A 26,633-nucleotide genomic window follows, 5' to 3' on the forward strand; every position below is an offset into this window, starting at 1 on the left:
CATGGAGGAAAGTGCGCATGGTGACTGTTGTATTCAATCCCGATGCAATTTCTGTGTTTCATCAACACTCTGATAGTCCACAGATTACAGAATGCCTCCAGATGTGCATCGGAAACTACTACTGGTCTTCCAGGGAACTCAAAGCGTAGACTGTTTGAGACATTACTCCCATGGAGGAAAGTTCGCTTTGTGACTGTTGTATTCAATCCCGATGCAATTTCTGTGTTTCATCATCACTCCGATACTCCAAAGATTACAGAATGCCACCAGATGTGCATCGTAAACTACTACTGGTCTTCCAGGCAACGATCAAACGTAGACTGTTTCAGACATTACTTACATGGAGGAAAGTGCGGATGGTGACTGTTGTAATCAATACCGATGTAATTTCTGTGTTTCATCAACACTCTAGTAGTCCACAGATTACAGAATGCCACCAGATGTGCATCGGAAACTACTACTGGTCTTCCAGGGAACGATCAAATCCTAGACTGTTTCAGACATTACTCCCATGGAGCAGAGTGCGGATGGTGACTGTTGTATTCAATTCCGATGCAATTTCTGTGTTTCATCAACACTCTGATAGTCCACAGATTACAGAATGCCACCAGATGTGCATCGGAATCTACTATTGGTCTTCCAGGGAACGATCAAAGAGTAGACTGGTTGAGACATTACACCCATGGGGGAAAGTGCGCATGGTGACTGTTGTATTCAATTACGATGCAATTTCTGTGTTTCATCAACACTCTGATAGTCCACAGATTACAGAATGCCATCAGATGTGCATCGGAAGCTACTACTGGTCTTCCAGGGAACGATCAAAACCTACACTGTTTGAGAATTACTCGCATGGAGGAAAGTGCTCATGGTGATAGTTGTATTCAATCCCGATGCAATATCTGTGTTTCATCAACACTCTGATACTCCACTGATTACAGAATGCCTCCAGATGCGCATCGCAAACTACTAGTGGTCTTCCTGGGAACGATCAAAGCGTAGACTGTTTGAGACATTACTCCCATGGAGGAAAGTGCGCATCGTAGCTGTTGTATTCAATCCCAAAGCAATTTCTGTGTTTCATCAACACTCTGATAGTCCACAGATTACAGAATGCCTCCAGATGTACATCGTAAACTACCACTGGTCTTCCAGGGAACGAGCAAAGCGTTGACTGTTTGAGACATTAATCCCGTGGAGGAAAGTGCGCATGGTGACTGTTGTATTCAATTCCGATGCAATTTCTGTGTTTCATCAACACTCTGATAGTCCACAGATTACAGAATGCCTCCAGATGTGCATCGGAAACTACTTCAAGCCTTCCAGGGAACAATCAAAGCGTAGAATCCAGAATGAGATTTTCACTCTGCAGCGGAGTGTGCGCTTATATGAAACTTCCTGGCAGATTAAAACTGTGTGCCCGACCGAGCGCACACTCAGCTGCAGAGTAAAAATCTCATTCTGGAAACATCCCCCAGGCTGTGGCTAAGCCATGTCTCCGCAATATCCTTTCTTTCAGGAGTGCTAGTTCTGCAAGTTTCGCAGGAGAGCTTCTGTAAAGTTTGGAAGGTAGGGGACGGATACTGGCAAAAGTAAAGCTGTGAGTACCGGGCATGAGTCGTGCTTCGGTAGCTCAGTTGGTAGAGCACTTGCCCGCGAAAGGCAAAGGTCCCGAGTTCGAGTCTCGGTCGGGCACACAGTTTTAATCTGCCAGGAAGTTTCATATCAGCGCACACTCCGCTGCAGAGTGAAAATCTCATTCTGGAAACATCCCCCAGGCTGTGGCTAAGCCATGTCTCCGCAATATCCTATCTTTCAGGAGTGCTAGTTCTGCAAGTTTCGCAGGAGAGCTTCTGTAAAGTTTGGAAGGTAGGGGACGGATACTGGCAGAAGTAAAGCTGTGAGTACCGGGCGTGAGTCGTGCTTCGGTAGCTCAGTTGGTAGAGCACTTGCCCGCGAAAGGCAAAGGTCCCGAGTTCGAGTCTCGGCGGGCCCACAGTTTTAATCTGCCAGGAAGTTTCATATCAGTGCACACTCCGCTGCAGAGTGAAAATCTCATTCTGGAAACATCCCCCAGGCTGTGGCTAAGCCAAGTCTCCGCAATATCCTTTCTTTCAGGAGTGCTAGTTCTGCAAGTTTCGCAGGAGAGCTTCTGTAAAGTTTGGAAGGTAGGGGACGGATACTGGCAGAAGTAAAGCTGTGAGTACCGGGCGTGAGTCGTGCTTCGGTAGCTCAGTTGGTAGAGCACTTGCCCGCGAAAGGCAAAGGTCCCGAGTTCGAGTCTCGGTCGGGCACACAGTTTTAATCTGCCAGGAAGTTTCATATCAGCGCACACTCCGCTGCAGAGTGAAAATCTCATTCTGGAAGAATCCCCCAGGCTGTGGCTAAGCCATGTCTCCGCAATATCCTTTCTTTCAGGAGTGCTAGTTCTGCAAGTTTCGCAGGAGAGCTTCTGTAAAGTTTGGAAGGTAGGGGACGGATACTGGCAGAAGTAAAGTTGTGAGTACCGGGCGTGAGTCGTGCTTCGGTAGCTCAGTTGGTAGAGCACTTGCCCGCGAAAGGCAAAGGTCCCGAGTTCGAGTCTCGGTCGGGCACACAGTTTTAATCTGCCAGGAAGTTTCATATCAGCGCACACTCCGCTGCAGAGTGAAAATCTCATTCTGGAAACATCCCCCAGGCTGTGGCTAAGCCATGTCTCCGCAATATCCTTTCTTTCAGGAGTGCTAGTTCTGCAAGTTTCGCAGGAGAGCTTCTGTAAAGTTTGGAAGGTAGGGGACGGATACTGGCAGAAGTAAAGCTGTGAGTACCGGGCGTGAGTCGTGCTTCGGTAGCACAGTTGGTAGAGCACTTGCCCGCGAAAGGCAAAGGTCCCGAGTTCGAGTCTCGGTCGGGCACACAGTTTTAATCTGCCAGGAAGTTTCAAAGCGTAGAATGTTTGAGACATTACTCCCATGGAGGAAAGTTCACATGGTGACTGTTGTATTCAATTCCGATGCAATTTCTGTGTTTCATCAACAGTCTGATAGTCCACAGATTACAGAATGCCTCCAGATGTGCATCGGAAACTACTTCAAGTCTTCCAGGAAACGATCAAGGCGTAGAATGTTTGAGACATTTTTCCCATGGAGGAAAGTGCGCATGGTGACTGTTGTATTCAATTCCGATGCAATTTCTGTGTTTCATCAACAGTCTGATAGTCCACAGATTACAGAATGCCTCCAGATGTGCATCGAAACTACTACTGGTCTTCCAGGGAACGCAAAGCGTAGACTGTTTTAGACATTACTCCCATGGAGGTAAGTTCGCATGGTGACTGTTGTACTCAATCCCGATGCAATTTCTGTGTTTCATCATCACTCCGATATTCCACAGACTACAGAATGACTCCAGGTGTGCATCGGAAACTACTACTGGATTTCCAGGGAGCGATCAAAGCGTAGACTGTTTGAGACATTACTCCATTGGAGCAAAGTGCGCATGGTGACTACTATACTCAAACCCGATGCAATTTTAGTGTTTCATCAACACTCCGATACTCCACAGATTACAGAATGCCTCCAGATGTGCACCGGAAACTACTACTGGTCTTCCAGGGAACGATCAAAGCGTAGACTGTTAGGGACATTACCATCATGGAGGAAAGTGCGCATGGAGACTGTTGTATTCAATCCCGATGCAATTTCTGTGTTTCATCAACACTCTGATAGTCCACAGATTACAGAATTCCTCCAGATGTGCATCGAAACTACTACTGGTCTTCCAGGGAACGCAAAGCGTAGACTGTTTTAGACATTACTCCCATGGAGGTAAGTTCGCATGGTGACTGTTGTACTCAATCCCGATGCAATTTCTGTGTTTCATCATCACTCCGATACTCCAAAGATTACAGAATGCCACCAGATATGCATCGTAAACTACTACTGGTCTTCCAGGCAACGATCAAACGTAGACTGTTTCAGACATTACTTACATGGAGGAAAGTGCGGATGGTGACTGTTGTAATCAATCCCGATGTAATTTCTGTGTTTCATCAACACTCTAGTAGTCCACAGATTACAGAATGCCACCAGATGTGCATCGGAAACTACTACTGGTCTTCCAGGGAACGATCAAATCCTAGACTGTTTCAGACATTACTCCCATGGAGCAGAGTGCGGATGGTGACTGTTGTATTCAATTCCGATGCAATTTCTGTGTTTCATCAACACTCTGATAGTCCACAGATTACAGAATGCCACCAGATGTGCATCGGAATCTACTATTGGTCTTCCAGGGAACGATCAAAGAGTAGACTGGTTGAGACTTTACACCCATGGGGGAAAGTGCGCATGGTGACTGTTGTATTCAATTACGATGCAATTTCTGTGTTTCATCAACACTCTGATAGTCCACAGATTACAGAATGCCATCAGATGTGCATCGGAAGCTACTACTGGTCTTCCAGGGAACGATCAAAACCTACACTGTTTGAGAATTACTCGCATGGAGGAAAGTGCTCATGGTGATAGTTGTATTCAATCCCGATGCAATATCTGTGTTTCATCAACACTCTGATACTCCACTGATTACAGAATGCCTCCAGATGCGCATCGCAAACTACTAGTGGTCTTCCTGGGAACGATCAAAGCGTAGACTGTTTGAGACATTACTCCCATGGAGGAAAGTGCGCATCGTAGCTGTTGTATTCAATCCCAAAGCAATTTCTGTGTTTCATCAACACTCTGATAGTCCACAGATTACAGAATGCCTCCAGATGTACATCGTAAACTACCACTGGTCTTCCAGGGAACGAGCAAAGCGTTGACTGTTTGAGACATTAATCCCGTGGAGGAAAGTGCGCATGGTGACTGTTGTATTCAATTCCGATGCAATTTCTGTGTTTCATCAACACTCTGATAGTCCACAGATTACAGAATGCCTCCAGATGTGCATCGGAAACTACTTCAAGCCTTCCAGGGAACAATCAAAGCGTAGAATCCAGAATGAGATTTTCACTCTGCAGCGGAGTGTGCGCTTATATGAAACTTCCTGGCAGATTAAAACTGTGTGCCCGACCAAGCGCACACTCAGCTGCAGAGTGAAAATCTCATTCTGGAAACATCCCCCAGGCTGTGGCTAAGCCATGTCTCCGCAATATCCTTTCTTTCAGGAGTGCTAGTTCTGCAAGTTTCGCAGGAGAGCTTCTGTAAAGTTTGGAAGGTAGGGGACGGATACTGGCAAAAGTAAAGCTGTGAGTACCGGGCATGAGTCGTGCTTCGGTAGCTCAGTTGGTAGAGCACTTGCCCGCGAAAGGCAAAGGTCCCGAGTTCGAGTCTCGGTCGGGCACACAGTTTTAATCTGCCAGGAAGTTTCATATCAGCGCACACTCCGCTGCAGAGTGAAAATCTCATTCTGGAAACATCCCCCAGGCTGTGGCTAAGCCATGTCTCCGCAATATCCTTTCTTTCAGGAGTGCTAGTTCTGCAAGTTTCGCAGGAGAGCTTCTGTAAAGTTTGGAAGGTAGGGGACGGATACTGGCAGAAGTAAAGCTGTGAGTACCGGGCGTGAGTCGTGCTTCGGTAGCTCAGTTGGTAGAGCACTTGCCCGCGAAAGGCAAAGGTCCCGAGTTCGAGTCTCGGCGGGCACACAGTTTTAATCTGCCAGGAAGTTTCATATCAGTGCACACTCCGCTGCAGAGTGAAAATCTCATTCTGGAAACATCCCCCAGGCTGTGGCTAAGCCAAGTCTCCGCAATATCCTTTCTTTCAGGAGTGCTAGTTCTGCAAGTTTCGCAGGAGAGCTTCTGTAAAGTTTGGAAGGTAGGGGACGGATACTGGCAGAAGTAAAGCTGTGAGTACCGGGCGTGAGTCGTGCTTCGGTAGCTCAGTTGGTAGAGCACTTGCCCGCGAAAGGCAAAGGTCCCGAGTTCGAGTCTCGGTCGGGCACACAGTTTTAATCTGCCAGGAAGTTTCATATCAGCGCACACTCCGCTGCAGAGTGAAAATCTCATTCTGGAAGCATCCCCCAGGCTGTGGCTAAGCCATGTCTCCGCAATATCCTTTCTTTCAGGAGTGCTAGTTCTGCAAGTTTCGCAGGAGAGCTTCTGTAAAGTTTGGAAGGTAGGGGACGGATACTGGCAGAAGTAAAGCTGTGAGTACCGGGCGTGAGTCGTGCTTCGGTAGCTCAGTTGGTAGAGCACTTGCCCGCGAAAGGCAAGGGTCCCGAGTTCGAGTCTCGGTCGGGCACACAGTTTTAATCTGCCAGGAAGTTTCATATCAGCGCACACTCCGCTGCAGAGTGAAAATCTCATTCTGGAAACATCCCCCAGGCTGTGGCTAAGCCATGTCTCCGCAATATCCTTTCTTTCAGGAGTGCTAGTTCTGCAAGTTTCGCAGGAGAGCTTCTGTAAAGTTTGGAAGGTAGGGGACGGATACTGGCAGAAGTAAAGCTGTGAGTACCGGGCGTGAGTCGTGCTTCGGTAGCACAGTTGGTAGAGCACTTGCCCGCTAAAGGCAAAGGTCCCGAGTTCGAGTCTCGGTCGGGCACACAGTTTTAATCTGCCAGGAAGTTTCAAAGCGTAGAATGTTTGAGACATTACTCCCATGGAGGAAAGTTCACATGGTGACTGTTGTATTCAATTCCGATGCAATTTCTGTGTTTCATCAACAGTCTGATAGTCCAGAGATTACAGAATGCCTCCAGATGTGCATCGGAAACTACTTCAAGTCTTCCAGGAAACGATCAAGGCGTAGAATGTTTGAGACATTTTTCCCATGGAGGAAAGTGCGCATGGTGACTGTTGTATTCAGTTCCGATGCAATTTCTGTGTTTCATCAACAGTCTGATAGTCCACAGATTACAGAATGCCTCCAGTTGTGCATCGAAACTACTACTGGTCTTCCAGGGAACGCAAAGCGTAGACTGTTTTAGACATTACTCCCATGGAGGTAAGTTCGCATGGTGACTGTTGTACTCAATCCCGATGCAATTTCTGTGTTTCATCATCACTCCGATATTCCACAGATTACAGAATGACTCCAGGTGTGCATCGGAAACTACTACTGGATTTCCAGGGAGCGATCAAAGCGTAGACTGTTTGAGACATTACTCCCATGGAGCAAAGTGCGCATGGTGACTACTATACTCAAACCCGATGCAATTTTAGTGTTTCATCAACACTCCGATACTCCACAGATTACAGAATGCCTCCAGATGTGCACCGGAAACTACTACTGGTCTTCCAGGGAACGATCAAAGCGTAGACTGTTAGGGACATTACCATCATGGAGGAAAGTGCGCATGGAGACTGTTGTATTCAATCCCGATGCAATTTCTGTGTTTCATCAACACTCTGATAGTCCACAGATTACAGAATGCCTCCAGATGTGCATCGAAACTACTACTGGTCTTCCAGGGAACGCAAAGCGTAGACTGTTTTAGACATTACTCCCATGGAGGTAAGTTCGCATGGTGACTGTTGTACTCAATCCCGATGCAATTTCTGTGTTTCATCATCACTCCGATACTCCAAAGATTACAGAATGCCACCAGATATGCATCGTAAACTACTACTGGTCTTCCAGGCAACGATCAAACGTAGACTGTTTCAGACATTACTTACATGGAGGAAAGTGCGGATGGTGACTGTTGTAATCAATCCCGATGTAATTTCTGTGTTTCATCAACACTCTAGTGGTCCACAGATTACAGAATGCCACCAGATGTGCATCGGAAACTACTACTGGTCTTCCAGGGAACGATCAAATCCTAGACTGTTTCAGACATTACTCCCATGGAGCAGAGTGCGGATGGTGACTGTTGTATTCAATTCCGATGCAATTTCTGTGTTTCATCAACACTCTGATAGTCCACAGATTACAGAATGCCACCAGATGTGCATCGGAAACTACTATTGGTCTTCCAGGGAACGATCAAAGAGTAGACTGGTTGAGACATTACACCCACGGGGGAAAGTGCGCATGGTGACTGTTGTATTCAATTACGATGCAATTTCTGTGTTTCATCAACACTCTGATAGTCCACAGATTACAGAATGCCATCAGATGTGCATCGGAAGCTACTACTGGTCTTCCAGGGAACGATCAAAACCTACACTGTTTGAGAATTACTCGCATGGAGGAAAGTGCTCATGGTGATAGTTGTATTCAATCCCGATGCAATATCTGTGTTTCATCAACACTCTGATACTCCACTGATTACAGAATGCCTCCAGATGTGCATCGCAAACTACTAGTGGTCTTCCTGGGAACGATCAAAGCGTAGACTGTTTGAGACATTACTCCCATGGAGGAAAGTGCGCATCGTAGCTGTTGTATTCAATCCCAAAGAAATTTCTGTGTTTCATCAACACTCTGATAGTCCACAGATTACAGAATGCCTCCAGATGTACATCGTAAACTACCACTGGTCTTCCAGGGAACGAGCAAAGCGTTGACTGTTTGAGACATTAATCCCGTGGAGGAAAGTGCGCATGGTGACTGTTGTATTCAATTCCGATGCAATTTCTGTGTTTCATCAACACTCTGATAGTCCACAGATTACAGAATGCCTCCAGATGTGCATCGGAAACTACTTCAAGCCTTCCAGGGAACAATCAAAGCGTAGAATCCAGAATGAGATTTTCACTCTGCAGCGGAGTGTGCGCTTATATGAAACTTCCTGGCAGATTAAAACTGTGTGCCCGACCGAGCGCACACTCCGCTGCAGAGTGAAAATCTCATTCTGGAAACATCCCCCAGGCTGTGGCTAAGCCATGTCTCCGCTATATCCTTTCTTTCAGGAGTGCTAGTTCTTCAAGTTTCGCAGGAGAGCTTCTGTAAAGTTTGGGAGGTAGGGGACGGATACTGGCAGAAGTAAAGCTGTGAGTACCGGGCATGAGTCGTGCTTCGGTAGCTCAGTTGGTAGAGCACTTGCCCGCGAAAGGCAAAGGTCCCGAGTTCGAGTCTCGGTCGGGCACACAGTTTTAATCTGCCAGGAAGTTTCATATCAGCGCACACTCCGCTGCAGAGTGAAAATCTCATTCTGGAAACATCACCCAGGCTGTGGCTAAGCCATGTCTCCGCAATATCCTTTCTTTCAGGAGTGCTAGTTCTGCAAGTTTCGCAGGAGAGCTTCTGTAAAGTTTGGAAGGTAGGGGACGGATACTGGCAGAAGTAAAGCTGTGAGTACCGGGCGTGAGTCGTGCTTCGGTGGCTCAGTTGGTAGAGCACTTGCCCGCGAAAGGCAAAGGGCCCGAGTTCGAGTCTCGGTCGGGCACACAGTTTTAATCTGCCAGGAAGTTTCATATCAGCGCACACTCCGCTGCAGAGTGAAAATCTCATTCTGGAAACATCCCCCAGGCTGTGGCTAAGCCAAGTCTCCGCAATATCCTTTCTTTCAGGAGTGCTAGTTCTGCAAGTTTCGCAGGAGAGCTTCTGTAAAGTTTGGAAGGTAGGGGACGGATACTGGCAGAAGTAAAGCTGTGAGTACCGGGCGTGAGTCGTGCTTCGGTAGCTCAGTTGGTAGAGCACTTGCCCGCGAAAGGCAAAGGTCCCGAGTTCGAGTGTCGGTCGGGCACACAGTTTTAATCTGCCAGGAAGTTTCATATCAGCGCACACTCTGCTGCAGAGTGAAAATCTCATTCTGGAAACATCCCCCAGGCTGTGGCTAAGCCATGTCTCCGCAATATCCTTTCTTTCAGGAGTGCTAGTTCTGCAAGTTTCGCAGGAGAGCTTCTGTAAAGTTTGGAAGGTAGGGGACGGATACTGGCAGAAGTAAAGCTGTGAGTACCGGGCGTGAGTCGTGCTTCGGTGGCTCAGTTGGTAGAGCACTTGCCCGCGAAAGGCAAAGGTCCCGAGTTCGAGTCTCGGTCGGGCACACAGTTTTAATCTGCCAGGAAGTTTCAAAGCGTAGAATGTTTGAGACATTACTCCCATGGAGGAAAGTTCACATGGTGACTGTTGTATTCAATTCCGATGCAATTTCTGTGTTTCATCAACAGTCTGATAGTCCACAGATTACAGAATGCCTCCAGATGTGCATCGGAAACTACTTCAAGTCTTCCAGGAAACGATCAAGGCGTAGAATGTTTGAGACATTTTTCCCATGGAGGAAAGTGCGCATGGTGACTGTTGTATTCAATTCCGATGCAATTTCTGTGTTTCATCAACTGTCTGATAGTCCACAGATTACAGAATGCCTCCAGATGTGCATCGAAACTACTACTGGTCTTCCAGGGAACGCAAAGCGTAGACTGTTTTAGACATTACTCCCATGGAGGTAAGTTCGCATGGTGACTGTTGTACTCAATCCCGATGCAATTTCTGTGTTTCATCATCACTCCGATATTCCACAGATTACAGAATGCCACCAGATGTGCATCGGAAACTACTACTGGTCTTCCAGGCAACGATCAAACGTAGACTGTTTCAGACATTACTCCCATGGAGGAAAGTGCTCATCGTGACAGTTGTATTCAATCCCGATGCAATTTCTGTGTTTCATCAACACTCTGATACTCCACAGATTACAGAATGCCTCCAGATGTGCGTCGCAAACTACTAGTGGTCTTCCTGGGAACGATCAAAGCGTAGACTGTATGAGACATTACTCCCATGGAGGAAAGTGCGCATGGTGACTGTTGTATTCAATCCCGATGCAATTTCTGTGTTTCATGAACACTCTGATAGTCCACAGATTACAGAATGCCTCCAGATGTACAGGGAAACTACTTCCATTCTTCCTGGGAACGATCAAAGCGTAGACTGTTTGAGACATTACTCCCATGGAGGAAAGTGCGCATGGTGACTGTTGTATTCAATTCCGATGCAATTTCTGTGTTTCATCAACAGTCTGATAGTCCACAGATTACAGAATGCCTCCAGATGTACATCGTAAACTACCACTGGTCTTCCAGGGAACGATCAAAGCGTTGACTGTTTGAGACATTACTCCCGTGGAGGAAAGTGCGCATGGTGACTGTTGTATTCAATTCCGATGCAATATCTGTGTTTCATCAACACTCTGATACTCCACTGATTACAGAATGCCTCCAGATGTGCATCGCAAACTACTAGTGGTCTTCCTGGGAACGATCAAAGCGTAGACTGTTTGAGACATTACTCCCATGGAGGAAAGTGCGCATCGTAGCTGTTGTATTCAATCCCAAAGCAATTTCTGTGTTTCATCAACACTCTGATAGTCCACAGATTACAGAATGCCTCCAGATGTACATCGTAAACTACCACTGGTCTTCCAGGGAACGAACAAAGCGTTGACTGTTTGAGACATTAATCCCGTGGAGGAAAGTGCGCATGGTGACTGTTGTATTCAATTCCGATGCAATTTCTGTGTTTCATCAACACTCTGATAGTCCACAGATTACAGAATGCCTCCAGATGTGCATCGGAAACTACTTCAAGCCTTCCAGGGAACAATCAAAGCGTAGAATCCAGAATGAGATTTTCACTCTGCAGCGGAGTGTGCGCTTATATGAAACTTCCTGGCAGATTAAAACTGTGTGCCCGACCGAGCGCACACTCCGCTGCAGAGTGAAAATCTCATTCTGGAAACATCCCCCAGGCTGTGGCTAAGCCATGTCTCCGCAATAACCTTTCTTTCAGGAGTGCTAGTTCTGAAAGTTTCGCAGGAGAGCTTCTGTAAAGTTTGGAAGGTAGGGGACGGATACTGGCAGAAGTAGAGCTGTGAGTACCGGGCATGAGTCGTGCTTCGGTGGCTCAGTTGGTAGAGCACTTGCCCGCGAAAGGCAAAGGTCCCGAGTTCGAGTCTCGGTCGGGCACACAGTTTTAATCTGCCAGGAAGTTTCATATCAGCGCACACTCCGCTGCAGAGTGAAAATCTCATTCTGGAAACATCCCCCAGGCTGTGGCTAAGCCATGTCTCCGCAATATCCTTTCTTTCAGGAGTGCTAGTTCTGCAAGTTTCGCAGGAGAGCTTCTGTAAAGTTTGGAAGGTAGGGGACGGATACTGGCAGAAGTAAAGCTGTGAGTACCGGGCGTGAGTCGTGCTTCGGTAGCTCAGTTGGTAGAGCACTTGCCCGCGAAAGGCAAAGGTCCCGAGTTCGAGTCTCGGTTGGGCACACAGTTTTAATCTGCCAGGAAGTTTCATATCAGCGCACACTCCGCTGCAGGGTGAAAATCTCATTCTGGAAACATCCCCCAGGCTGTGGCTAAGCCAAGTCTCCGCAATATCCTTTCTTTCAGGAGTGCTAGTTCTGCAAGTTTCGCAGGAGAGCTTCTGGAAAGTTTGGAAGGTAGGGGACGGATACTGGCAGAAGTAAAGCTGTGAGTACCAGGCGTGAGTCGTGCTTCGGTAGCTCAGTTGGTAGAGCACTTGCCCGCGAAAGGCAAAGGTCCCGAGTTCGAGTCTCGGTCGGGCACACAGTTTTAATCTGCCAGGAAGTTTCATATCAGCGCACACTCCGCTGCAGAGTGAAAATCTCATTCTGGAAACATCCCCCAGGCTGTGGCTAAGCCATGTCTCCGCAATATCCTTTCTTTCAGGAGTGCTAGTTCTGCAAGTTTCGCAGGAGAGCTTCTGTAAAGTTTGGATGGTAGTGGACGGATACTGGCAGAAGTAAAGCTATGAGTACCGGGCGTGAGTCGTGCTTCGGTAGCTCAGTTGGTAGAGCACTTGCCCGCGAAAGGCAAAGGTCCCGAGTTCGAGTCTCAGTCGGGCACACAGTTTTAATCTGCCAGGAAGTTTCATATCAGCGCACACTCCGCTGCAGAGTGAAAATCTCATTCTGGAAACATCCCCCAGGCTGTGGCTAAGCCATGTCTCCGCAATATCCTTTCTTTCAGGAGTGCTAGTTCTGCATGTTTCGCAGGAGAGCTTCTGTAAAGTTTGGAAGGTAGGGGACGGATACTGGCAGAAGTAAAGCTGTGAGTACCGGGCGTGAGTCGTGCATCGGTAGCACAGTTGGTAGAGCACTTGCTCGCGAAAGGCAAAGGTCCCGAGTCCGAGTCTCGGTCGGGCACACAGTTTTAATATGCCAGGAAGTTTCAAAACGTAGAATGTTTGAGACATTACTCCCATGGAGGAAAGTTCACATGGTGACTGTTGTATTCAATTCCGATGCAATTTCTGTGTTTCATCAACACTCTGATAGTCCACAGATTACAGAATGCCTCCAGATGTGCATCGGAAAGTACTTCAAGTCTTCCAGGAAACGATCAAAGCGTAGAATGTTTGAGACATTTTTCCCATGGAGGAAAGAGCGCATGGTGACTGTTGTATTCAATTCCGATGCAATTTCTGTGTTTCAACAACAGTCTGATAGTCCACAGATTACAGAAAGACTCCAGGTGTGCATCGGAAACTACTACTGGATTTCCAGGGAACGATCAAAGCGTAGACTGTTTGAGACATTACTCCCATGGAGCAAAGTGCGCATGGTGACTACTGTACTCAAACCCGATGCAATTTTAGTGTTTCATCAACACTCCGATACTCCACAGATTACAGAATGCCTCCAGATGTGCATCGGAAACTACTACTGGTCTTCCAGGGAACGATCAAAGCGTAGACTGTTAGGGACATTACTCTCATGGAGGAAAGTGCGCATGGAGACTGTTGTATTCAATCCCGATGCAATTTCTGTGTTTCATCAACACTCTGATACTCCACAGATTACAGAATGCCTCCAGATGTGCAGTGAAACTACTTCAAGTCTTCCAGGGAACGATCAAAACCTAGAATGTTTGAGAATTACTCGCATGGAGGAAAGTGCGCATGGTGACTGTTGTATTCAATCCCGATGCAATTTCTGTGTTTCAACAACACTCTGATAGTCCACAGATTACAGAATGCCTCCAGATGTGCATCGGAAACTACTACTGGTCTTCCAGGGAACGATCAAAGCGTAGACTGTTAAGGACATTACTGTCATGGAGGAAATGCGCATGGTGACTGTTGTATTCAATCCCGATGCAATTTCTGTGTTTCATCAACACCCTGATAGTCCACAGATTACAGAATGCTTCCAGATGTGCGTCGGAAACTTCTACTTGTCTTCCAGGGAACTCAAAGCGTAGACTGTTTGAGACATTACTCCCATGGAGAAATGTGCGCATGGTGACTGTTGTATTCAATCTCGATGCAATTTCTGTGTTTCATCAACACCCTGATAGTCCACAGATTACAGAATGCCTCCAGATGTGCATCGGAAACTACTACTGGTCTTCCAGGGAACGATCAAAGCGTAGACGGTTTGAGACATTACTCACATGGAGGAAAGTGCGCATGGTGACTGTTGTATTCAATTCCGATGCAATTTCTGTTTTTCATCAACAGTTCGATAGTCCACAGATTACAGAATGCCTCCAGATGTACATCAGAAACTACTTCAGGTCTTCCAGGGAACGATCAAAGCGTAGACTGTTTGAGACGTTACTCGCATGGTTGAAAGTGCGCATGGTGACTGTTGTATTCAATTCCGATGCAATTTCTGTGTTTCATCAACACTCTGATAGTCCACAGATTACAGAATGCCTCCAGATGTGCATCGGAAACAACTTCAAGTCTTCCAGGGAATGATCAAAGCGTAGAATGTTTGAGACATTACTCACTTTTAGGAAAGTGCGCATGGTGACTGTTGTATTCAATTCCGTTGCAATTTCTGTGTTTCATCAACAGTCTGATAGTCCACAGATTACAGAATGCCTCCAGGTGTGCATCGGAAACTACTACTGGACTTCCAGGGAACGATCAAATCGTAGACTGTTTGAGACATTACTCCCATATAGGAAAGTGCGCATGGTGACTATTGTACTCAATCCCGATGCAATTTTTGTGTTTCATCAACACTCTGATAGTCCACAGATTACAGAATGCCTCCAGATGTGCATCGGAAACTACTACTGGTCTTCCAGGGATATCAAAGCGTAGACTGTTTGAGACATTACTCCCATGGAGGAAAGTTCGCATGGTGACTGTTGTATTCAATCCCGATGCATTTTCTGTGTTTCATCAACACCCTGATAGTCCACAGATTAGAGAATGCCTCCAGATGTGCAACGGAAACTACTTCAAGTCTTCCAGGGAACGATCAAAGCGTAGACTGTTTGTGACATTACTCACATGGAGGAAAGTGCGCATGGTGACTGTTGTATTAAATTCCGATGCAATTTCTGTGTTTCATCAACAGTCTGATAGTCCACAGGTTACAGAATGCCTCCAGGTGTGCATCGGAAACTACTATTGGTCTTCCAGGGAACGATCAAAGTGTAGACTGGTTGAGACATTAATCCCGTGGAGGAAAGTGCGCGTGGTGACTGTTGTATTCAATTACGATGCAATTTATGTGTTTCATCAACACTCTGATAGTCCACAGATTACAGAATGCCACCAGATGTGCATCGAAAACTACTACTGGTCTTCCAGGGAACGATCAAAGCGTAGACTGTTTAATACATTACTCCCGTGAAGGAAAGTGCGATTGATGACTGTTGTATTCAATCCCGATGCAATTTCTGTGTTTCATCAATACTCTGATAGTCCACAGATTACAGAATGCCTTCAGATGTGCATCGGAAGCTACTACTGGTCTTCCAGGGAACGATCAAAACCTAGAATGTTTGAGAATTACTCGCGTGGAGCAAAGTGCTCATGGTGGCAGTTGTATTCAATCCCGATGCAATTTCTGTGTTTCATCAACACTCTGATACTCCACAGATTACAGAATGCCTCCAGATGTGCATCGCAAACCACTAGTGGTCATCCTGGGAACGATCAAAGCGTAGACTGTTTGAGACATTACTCCCATGGAGGAAAGTGCGCATGGTGACTGTTGTATTAAATCCCGATGCAATTTCTGTGTTTCAACAACACTCTGATAGTCCACAGATTACAGAATGCCTCCAGATGTGCAGTGAACCTACTTCAAGTCTTCCAGGGATCGATCAAAGCGTAGACTGTTTGAGACGTTACTCCCATGGAGGAAAGTACGCATGGTGTCTGTTGTATTCAATTCCGATGCAATTTCTGTGTTTCATCAACAGTCTGATAGTCCACAGATTACAGAATGCCACCAGATGTGCATCGGAAACTACTACTGGTCTTCATGGGAACGATCAAAGCGTAGACTGTTAAGGACATTACTGTCATGTAGGAAAGTGCGCATGGTGACTGTTGTATCCAATCACGATGCAATTTCTGTTTTTCATCAACAGTCCGATAGTCCACAGATTACAGAATGCCTCCAGATGTACATCGTAAACTACCACTGGTCTTCCAGGGAACGACCAAAGCGTTGACTGTTTGAGACGTTACTCCCGTGGAGGAAAGTGCGCATGGTGACTGTTGTATTCAATCCCGATACAATTTTTGTGTTTCATCAACACTCTAAAGTCCACAAATTACAGAATTCCTCCAGATGAACATCGGAAACTACTTCAGGTCTTCCAGGGAACGATCAAAGTGTAGACTGTTTGAGACATTACTCCCATGGTTCAAAGTGCGCATGGTGATTGTTGTATTAAATTCCGATGCAATTTCTGTGTTTCATCAACACTCTGATAGTCCACAGATTACAGAATGCCTCCAGATGTGCATCGGAAACTACTTCAAGTCTTCCAGGGAACTATCAAAGCGTAGAATGTTTGAGACATTACTCCCATGGAGGAAAGTGCGCATGGTGACTGTTGTATTCAATTCCGATGCAATTTCTGTGTTTCATCAACAGTCTGATAGTCCATAGATTACAGAATGCCTCCAGGTGTGCATCAGAAACTACTACTGGACTTCCAGGGAACGATCAAAGCGTAGACTGTTTGAGACATTACTCCCATGGAGGAAAGTGCGCATGGTGACTATTGTACTCAATCCCGATGCAATTTTAGTGTTTCATCAACACTCTGATAGTCCACAGATTACAGAATGCCTCCAGATGTGCATCGGAAACTACTACTGGTCTTCCAGGGAACGATCAAAGCGTAGACTTTTACTGACATTACTCTCATGGAGGAAAGTGCGCATGGTGACTGTTGTATTCAATCCCGATGCAATTTCTGTGTTTCATCAACACTCTGATAGTCCACAGATTACTGAATGCCTCCAGATGTGCATCGGAAACTACTACTGGTCTTCCAGGGAACTCAAAGCGTAGACTATTTGAGACATTACTCCCATGGAGGAAAGTGCGCATGGTGACTCTTGTATTCAATCCCGATGCAATTTCTGTGTTTCATCAACACTCTGATAGTCCACAGATTACAGAATGCCTCCAGATGTGCATCGGAAACTACTTCAAGTCTTCCAGGGAACGATCAAAGCGTAGACTGTTTGAGACATTACTCCCATTGAGGAAAGTGCGCATGGTGACTGTTGTATTCAATTCCGATGCAATTTCTGTGTTTCATCAAGAGTCTGATAGTCCACAGATTACAGAATGCCTATATGTGTGCATCGAAAACTACTACTGGACATCCAGGAAACGATCAAAGCGTAGACTGTTTGAGACATTACTCCCATGGAGGAAAGTGCGCCTTGTGACTATTCTACTCAATCCCGCAGCCATTTTAGAGCTTCATCAACACTCTGATAGTCCACAGATTACAGAATGCCTCCAGATGTGCATCGGAAACTACTACTGGTCTTCCAGGGAACGATCAAAGCGTAGACTGTTAAGGACATTACTCTCATGGAGGAAAGTGCGCATGGTGACTGTTGTATTGAATCCCGATGCAATTTCTGTGTTTCTTCAACACCCTGATAGTCCGGAGATTACAGAATGCCTCATGATGTGCGTCGGAAACTACTAATTTTCTTCCAGGGAACTCAACGCGTAGACTGTTTGAGACATTACTCCCATGGAGGAAAGTGCGTATGGTGACTGTTGTATTCAATCCCGATGCAATTTCTGTGTTTCATCAACACCCTGATAGTCCACAGATTACAAAATGCCTCCAGATGTGCATCGGAAACTACTTCAAGTCTTCCAGGGAACGATCAAAGCGTAGACTGTTTGAGACATTACTCCCAAGGAGGAAAGTGCGCATGGTGACTGTTGTATTCAATTACGATGCAATTTCTGTGTTTCATCAACACTCTGATAGTCCACAGATTACAGAATGCCACCAGATGTGCATCGGAAACTACTACTGGTCTTCCAGGGAACGATCAAAGCGTAGACTGTTTGAGACATTACTCCCGTGGAGGAAAGTGCGCATGGTGACTGTTGTATTCAATCCCGAGGCAATTTCTGTGTTTCATCAACACTCTGATAGTCCACAGATTACAGAATGCCACCAGATGTGCATCGGAAACTACTACTGGTCTTCATGGGAACGATCAAAGCGTAGACTGTTAAGGACATTACTGTCATGTAGGAAAGTGCGCATGGTGACTGTTGCATTCAATCCCGATGCAATTTCTGTGTTTCATCAACACCCTGATAGTCCACAGATTACAGAATGCCTCCAGATGTGCATCGGTAACTACTACTGGTCTTCCAGGGAACAATCAAAGCGTAGACTGTTTGAGACATTACTTACATGGAGGAAAGTGCGCATGGTGACTGTTGTATCCAATCACGATGCAATTTCTGTTTTTCATCAACAGTCCGATAGTCCACAGATTACAGAATGCCTCCAGATGTACATCGTAAACTACCACTGGTCTTCCAGGGAACGATCAAAGCGTTGTCTGTTTGAGACGTTACTCCCGTACAGGAAAGTGCGCATGGTGACTGTTGTATTCAATCCCGATGCAATTTTTGTGTTTCATCAACACTCCAAAGCCCACAAATTACAGAATTCCTCCAGATGTACATCGGAAACTACTTCAGGTCTTCCAGGGAACGATCAAAGCGTACACTGTTTGAGACATTACTCCCATGGTTGAAAGTGCGCATGGTGATTGTTGTATTAAATTCCGATGCAATTTCTGTGTTTCATCAACACTCTGATAGTCCACAGATTACAGAATGCCTCCAGATGTGCATCGGAAACTACTTCAAGTCTTCCAGGGAACGATCAAAGCGTAGAATGTTTGAGACATTACTCCCATGGAGGAAAGTGCGCATGGTGACTATTGTACTCAATCCCGATGCAATTTTAGTGGTTCATCAACACTCTGATAGTCCACAGATTACAGAATGCCTCCAGATGTGCATCGGAAACTACTACTGGTCTTCCAGGGAACGATCTAAGCGTAGACTTTTACTGACATTACTCTCATGGAGGAAAGTGCGCATGGTGACTGTTGTATTCAATTCCGATGCAATTTCTGTGTTTCATCAACAGTCTGATAGTCCATAGATTACAGAATGCCTCCAGGTGTGCATCGGAAACTACTACTGGACTTCCAGGGAACGATCAAAGCGTAGACTGTTTGAGACATTACTCCCATGGAGGAAAGTGCGCATGGTGACTATTGTACTCAATCCCGATGCAATTTTAGTGTTTCATCAACACTCTGATAGTCCACAGATTACAGAATGCCTCCAGATGTGCATCGGAAACTACTACTGGTCTTCCAGGGAACGATCAAAGCGTAGACTTTTACTGACATTACTCTCATGGAGGAAAGTGCGCATGATGACTGTTGTATTCAATCCCGATGCAATTTCTGTGTTTCATCAACACTCTGATAGTCCACAGATTACTGAATGCCTCCAGATGTGCATCGGAAACTACTACTGGTCTTCCAGGGAACTCAAAGCGTAGACTATTTGAGACATTACTCCCATGGAGGAAAGTGCGCATGGTGACTCTTGTATTCAATCCCGATGCAATTTCTGTGTTTCATCAACACTCTGATAGTCCACAGATTACAGAATGCCTCCAGATGTGCATCGGAAACTACTTCAAGTCTTCCAGGGAACGATCAAAGCGTAGACTGTTTGAGACATTACTCCCATTGAGGAAAGTGCGCATGGTGACTGTTGTATTCAATTCCGATGCAATTTCTGTGTTTCATCAAGAGTCTGATAGTCCACAGATTACAGAATGCCTATATGTGTGCATCGAAAACTACTACTGGACATCCAGGAAACGATCAAAGCGTAGACTGTTTGAGACATTACTCCCATGGAGGAAAGTGCGCCTTGTGACTATTCTACTCAATCCCGCAGCAATTTTAGAGCTTCATCAACACTCTGATAGTCCACAGATTACAGAATGCCTCCACATGTGCATCGGAAACTACTACTGGTCTTCCAGGGAACGATCAAAGCGTAGACTGTTAAGGACATTACTCTCATGGAGGAAAGTGCGCATGGTGACTGTTGCATTCAATCCCGATGCAATTTCTGTGTTTCATCAACACCCTGATAGTCCACAGATTACAGAATGCCTCCAGATGTGCATCGGTAACTACTACTGGTCTTCCAGGGAACAATCAAAGCGTAGACTGTTTGAGACATTACTTACATGGAGGAAAGTGCGCATGGTGACTGTTGTATCCAATCACGATGCAATTTCTGTTTCTCATCAACAGTCCGATAGTCCACAGATTACAGAATGCCTCCAGATGTACATCGTAAACTACCACTGGTCTTCCAGGGAACGATCAAAGCGTTGTCTGTTTGAGACGTTACTCCCGTACAGGAAAGTGCGCATGGTGACTGTTGTATTCAATCCCGATGCAATTTTTGTGTTTCATCAACACTCTAAAGCCCACAAATTACAGAATTCCTCCAGATGTACATCGGAAACTACTTCAGGTCTTCCAGGGAACGATCAAAGTGTACACTGTTTGAGACATTACTCCCATGGTTGAAAGTGCGCATGGTGATTGTTGTATTAAATTCCGATGCAATTTCTGTGTTTCATCAACACTCTGATAGTCCACAGATTACAGAATGCCTCCAGATGTGCATCGGAAACTACTTCAAGTCTTCCAGGGAACGATCAAAGCGTAGAATGTTTGAGACATTACTCCCATGGAGGAAAGTGCGCATGGTGACTATTGTACTCAATCCCGATGCAATTTTAGTGGTTCATCAACACTCTGATAGTCCACAGATTACAGAATGCCTCCAGATGTGCATCGGAAACTACTACTGGTCTTCCAGGGAACGATCTAAGCGTAGACTTTTACTGACATTACTCTCATGGAGGAAAGTGCGCATGGTGACTGTTGTATTCAATTCCGATGCAATTTCTGTGTTTCATCAACACCCTGATAGTCCACAGATTACAGAATGCCTCCAGATGTGCGTCGGAAACTACTACTGGTCTTCCAGGGAACTCAAAGCGTAGACTGTTTGAGACATTACTCCCATGGAGGAAACTGCGCATGGTGACTGTTGTATTCAATCCCGATGCAATTTCTGTGTTTCATCAACACCCTGATAGTCCACAGATTACAAAATGCCTCCAGATGTGCATCGGAAACTACTTCAAGTCTTCCAGGGAACGATCAAAGCGTAGACTTTTACTGACATTACTCTCATGGAGGAAAGTGCGCATGGTGACTGTTGTATTCAATCCCGATGCAATTTCTGTGTTTCATCAACACTCTGATAGTCCACAGATTACAGAATGCCTCCAGATGTGCATCGGAAACTACGACTGGTCTTCCAGGGAACTCAAAGCGTAGACTGTTTGAGACATTACTCCCATGGAGGAAAGTGCGCATGGTGACTCTTGTATTCAATCCCGATGCAATTTCTGTGTTTCATCAACACTCTGATAGTCCACAGATTACAGAATGCCTCCAGATGTGCATCGGAAACTACTTCAAGTCTTCCAGGGAACGATCAAAGCGTAGACTGTTTGAGACATTACTCCCATTGAGGAAAGTGCGCATGGTGACTGTTGTATTCAATTCCGATGCAATTTCTGTGTTTCATCAACAGTCTGATAGTCCACAGATTACAGAATGCCTCCAGATGTGCATCGGAAACTACTACTGGACATCCAGGAAACGATCAAAGCGTAGACTGTTTGAGACATTACTCCCATGGAGGAAAGTGCGCCTTGTGACTATTCTACTCAATCCCGCAGCAATTTTAGAGTTTCATCAACACTCTGATAGTCCACAGATTACAGAATGCCTCCAGATGTGCATCGGAAACTACTACTGGTCTTCCAGGGAACGATCAAAGCGTAGACTGTTTGAGACATTACTCCCGTGGAGGAAAGTGCGCATGGTGACTGTTGTATTCAATCCCGATGCAATTTCTGTGTTTCATCAACACTCTGATAGTCCACACATTACAGAATGCCACCAGATGTGCATCGGAAACTACTACTGGTCTTCATGGGAACGATCAAAGCGTAGACTGTTAAGGACATTACTGTCATGTAGGAAAGTGCGCATGGTGACTGTTGTATTCAATCCCGTTGCAATTTCTGTGTTTCATCAACACCCTGATAGTCCACAGATTACAGAATGCCTCCAGATGTGCATCGGAAACTACTACTGGACTTCCAGGGAACGATCAAAGCGTAGACTGTTTGAGACATTACTCCCATGGCGGAAAGTGCGCATGGTGACTATTGTACTCAATCCCGATGCAATCTCTGTGTTTCATCAACACTCTGATAGTCCACAGATTACAGAATGCCTCCAGGTGTGCATCGGAAACTACTACTGGTCTTCCAGGGAACGATCAAAGCGTAGACTTTTACTGACATTACTCTCATGGAGGAAAGTGCGCATGGTGACTGTTGTATTTAATCCCGATGCAATTTCTGTGTTTCATCAACACCCTGATAGTCCACAGATTACAGAATGCCTCCAGATGTGCGTCGGAAACTACTTCAAGTCTTCCAGGGAACGATCAAAGCGTAGACAGTTTGAGACATTACTCCCATGGAGGAAAGTGCGCATGGTGACTGTTGTATTCAATCCCGATGCAATTTCTGTGTTTCATCAACACCCTGATAGTCCACAGATTACAGAATGCCTCCAGATGTGCGTCGGAAACTACTACTGGTCTTCCAGGGAACTCAAAGCGTAGAGTGTTTGAGACATTACTCCCATGGAGGAAAGTGCGCATGGTGACTGTTGTATTCAATCCCGATGCAATTTCTGTGTTTCATCAACACCCTGATAGTCCACAGATTACAAAATGCCTCCAGATGTGCAACGGAAACTACTTCAAGTCTTCCAGGGAACGATCAAAGCGTAGACTGTTTGAGACATTACTCCCGTGGAGGAAAGTGCGCATGGTGACTGTTGTATTCAATTACGATGCAATTTCTGTGTTTCATCAACACTCTGATAGTCCACAGATTACAGAATGCCACCAGATATGCATCGGAAACTACTACTGGTCTTCCAGGGAACGATAGAATCGTAGACTGTTTGAGACATTACTCCCGTGGAGGAAAGTGCGCATGGTGACTGTTGTATTCAATCCCGATGCAATCTCTGTGTTTCATCAACACTCTGATAGTCCACAAATTACAGAATGAATTCAGATGTGCAGCGGAAGCTACTACTGGTCTTCCAGGGAACGATCAAAACCTAGACTGTTTGAGAATTACTCGCATGGAGGAGAGTGCTCATGCTGACAGTTGTATTCAATCCCGATGCAATTTCTGTGTTTCATCAACACTATGATACTCCACAGATTACAGAATGCCTCCAGATGTGCATCGCAAACTAGTAGTGGTCATCCTGGGAACGATCAAAGCGTCGACTGGTTGAGACATTACTCCCATGGAGGAAAGTGCGCATGGTGACTGTTGTATTCAATCCCGATGCAATTTCTGTGTTTCATCAACACTCTGATAGTCCACAGATTACCGAATGCCTCCAGATGTGCATCGGAAACCACTTCAAGTCTTCCAGGGAACGATCAAAGCGTGGACTGTTTGAGACATTACTCCCATTGAGGAAAGTGCGCATGGTGACTGTTGTATTAAATTCCGATGCAATTTCTGTGTTTCATCAACAGTCTGATAGTCCACAGATTACAGAATGCCTATATGTGTGCATCGGAAACTACTACTGGACATCCAGGGAACGATCAAAGCGTAGACTGTTTGAGACATTACTCCCATGGAGGAAAGTGCGCCTTGTGACTATTCTACTCAATCCCGCTGCAATTTTAGTGTTTCTTCAACACTCTGATAGTCCACAGATTACAGAATGCCTCCAGATGTGCATCGGAAACTACTACTGGTCTTCCTGGGAACGATCAAAGCGTAGACTGTTAAGGACATTACTCTCATGGAGGAAAGTGCGCATGGTGACTGTTGTATTGAATCCCGATGCAATTTCTGTGTTTCATCAACACCCTGATAGTCCGGAGATTACAGAATGCCTCCAGATGTGCGTCGGAAACTACTACTTGTCTTCCAGGGAACTCAAAGCGTAGACTGTTTGAGACATTACTCCCGTGGAGGAAAGTGCGCATGGTGACTGTTGTACTCAATCCCGATGCAATTTCTGTGTTTCATCAACACTCTGATAGTCCACAGATTACAGAATGCCTTCAGATGTGCAGCGGAAGCTACTAGTGGTCTTCCAGGGAACAATCAAAACCTAGACTGTTTGAGAATTACTCACATGGAGGAAAGTGCTCATGCTGACAGTTGTATTCAATCCCGATGCAATTTCTGTGTTTCATCAACACCCTGATAGTCCGGTGATTACAGAATGCCTCCAGATGTGCGTCGAAAACTACTACTTGTCTTCCAGGGCACTCAAAGCGTAGACTGTTTGAGACTTTACTCCCATGGAGGAAAGTGCGCATGGTGACTGTTGTATTCAATCCCGATGCAATTTCTGTGTTTCATCAACACCCTGATAGTCCACAGATTACAGAATGCCTCCAGATGTGCATCGGAAACTACTTCAAGTCTTCCAAGGAACGATCAAAGCGTAGACTGTTTGAGACATTACTCCCGTGGAGGAAAGTGCGCATGGTGACTGTTGTATTCAATCCCGATGCAATTTCTGTGTTTCATCAACACTCTGATAGTCCACAGATTACAGAATGCCACCAGATGTGCATCGGAAACTACTACTGGTCTTCCAGGGAACGATCAAAGCGTAGACTGTTTGAGACATTACTCCCGTGGAGGAAAGTGCGAATGGTGACTGTTGTATTCAATCCCGATGCAATTTCTGTGTTTCATCAACACTCTGATAGTCCACAGATTACAGAATGCCTTCAGATGTGCAGCGGAAGCTACTAGTGGTCTTCCAGTGAACGATCAAAACTTAGACTGTTTGAGAATTACTCGCATGGAGGAAAGTGCTCATGCTGACAGTTGTATTCAATCCCGATACAATTTCTGTGTTTCATCAACACTATGATACTCCACAGATAACAGAATGCCTCCAGATGTGCATCGCAAACTAGTAGTGGTCTTCCTGGGAACGATCAAAGCGTAGACTGGTTGAGACATTACTAACATGGAGGAAAGTGCCCATGGTCACTGTTGTATTCAATCCCGGTGCAATTTCTGTGTTTCATCAACACTCTGATGGTCCACAGATTACAGAATGCCTCCAGATGTGCATCGGAAACTACTTCAAGTCTTCCAGGGAACGATCAAAGCGTAGACTGTTTGAGACATTACTCCCATTGAGGAAAGTGCGCATGGTGACTGTTGTATTCAATACCGATGCAATTTCTGTGTTTCATCAACAGTCTGATAGTCCACAGATTACAGAATGCCTATATGTGTGCATCGGAAACTACTACTGGACATCCAGGAAACGATCAAAGCGTAGACTGTTTGAGACCTTACTCCCATGGAGGAAAGTGCGCCTTGTGACTATTCTACTCAATCCCGCAGCAATTTTAGAGTTTCATCAACACTCTGATAGTCCACAGATTACAGAATGCCTCCAGATGTGCATCGGAAACTACTACTGGTCTTCCAGGGAACGATCAAAGCGTAGACTGTTAAGGACATTACTCTCATGGTGGAAAGTGCGCATGGTGACTGTTGTATTGAATCCCGATGCAATTTCTGTGTTTCATCAACACCCTGATAGTCCGGAGATTACAGAATGCCTCCTGATGTGCGTCGGAAACTACTAATTGTCTTCCAGGGAACTCAACGCGTAGACTGTTTGAGACATTACTCCCATGGAGGAAAGTGCGCATGGTGACTGTTGTATTCAATCCCGATGCAATTTCTGTGTTTCATCAACACCCTGATAGTCCACAGATTACAGAATGCCTCCAGATGTGCGTCGGAAACTACTACTGGTCTTCCAGGGAACTCAAAGCGTAGAGTGTTTGAGACATTACTCCCATGGAGGAAAGTGCGCATGGTGACTGTTGTATTCAATCCCGATGCAATTTCTGTGTTTCATCAACACTCTGATAGTCCACAGATTACAGAATGCCACCAGATATGCATCGGAAACTACTACTGGTCTTCCAGGGAACGATCAAAGCGTAGACTGTTTGAGACATTACTCCCGTGGAGGAAAGTGCGCATGGTGACTGTTGTATTCAATCCCGATGCAATTTCTGTGTTTCATCAACACTCTGATAGTCCACAGATTACAGAATGAATTCAGATGTGCAGCGGAAGCTACTACTGGTCTTCCAGGGAACGATCAAAACCTAGACTGTTTGAGAATTACTCGCATGGAGGAAAGTGCTCATGCTGACAGTTGTATTCAATCCCGATGCAATTTCTGTGTTTCATCAACACTATGATACTCCACAGATTACAGAATGCCTCCAGATGTGCATCGCAAACTAGTAGTGGTCA

At 45.7% G+C, this 26,633-nt stretch overlaps 4 non-coding genes across 4 annotated transcripts; all 4 read left to right on the forward strand.

Moving 5' to 3' along the window:
• Positions 1 to 5,550: 5,550 nt before the first annotated feature.
• On the forward strand, positions 5,551 to 5,626 carry Trnas-cga (transfer RNA serine (anticodon CGA)). The gene has a single exon. It is a non-coding gene; the product is annotated as a tRNA-Ser (tRNA).
• A 3,555-nt stretch (positions 5,627 to 9,181) lies between these two features.
• Positions 9,182 to 9,256, forward strand: Trnas-cga (transfer RNA serine (anticodon CGA)). Its single transcript has one exon. It is a non-coding gene; the product is annotated as a tRNA-Ser (tRNA).
• A 525-nt stretch (positions 9,257 to 9,781) lies between these two features.
• Positions 9,782 to 9,856, forward strand: Trnas-cga (transfer RNA serine (anticodon CGA)). Its single transcript has one exon. It is a non-coding gene; the product is annotated as a tRNA-Ser (tRNA).
• Positions 9,857 to 11,702: 1,846 nt separating this feature from the next.
• Trnas-cga (transfer RNA serine (anticodon CGA)) lies at positions 11,703 to 11,777 on the forward strand. The gene has a single exon. It is a non-coding gene; the product is annotated as a tRNA-Ser (tRNA).
• Positions 11,778 to 26,633: the final 14,856 nt, after the last annotated feature.

The sequence above is a fragment of the Schistocerca gregaria genome, chromosome 10 (genome assembly GCF_023897955.1).
Source record: "Schistocerca gregaria isolate iqSchGreg1 chromosome 10, iqSchGreg1.2, whole genome shotgun sequence".
NCBI lineage: Eukaryota > Metazoa > Arthropoda > Insecta > Orthoptera > Acrididae > Schistocerca > Schistocerca gregaria.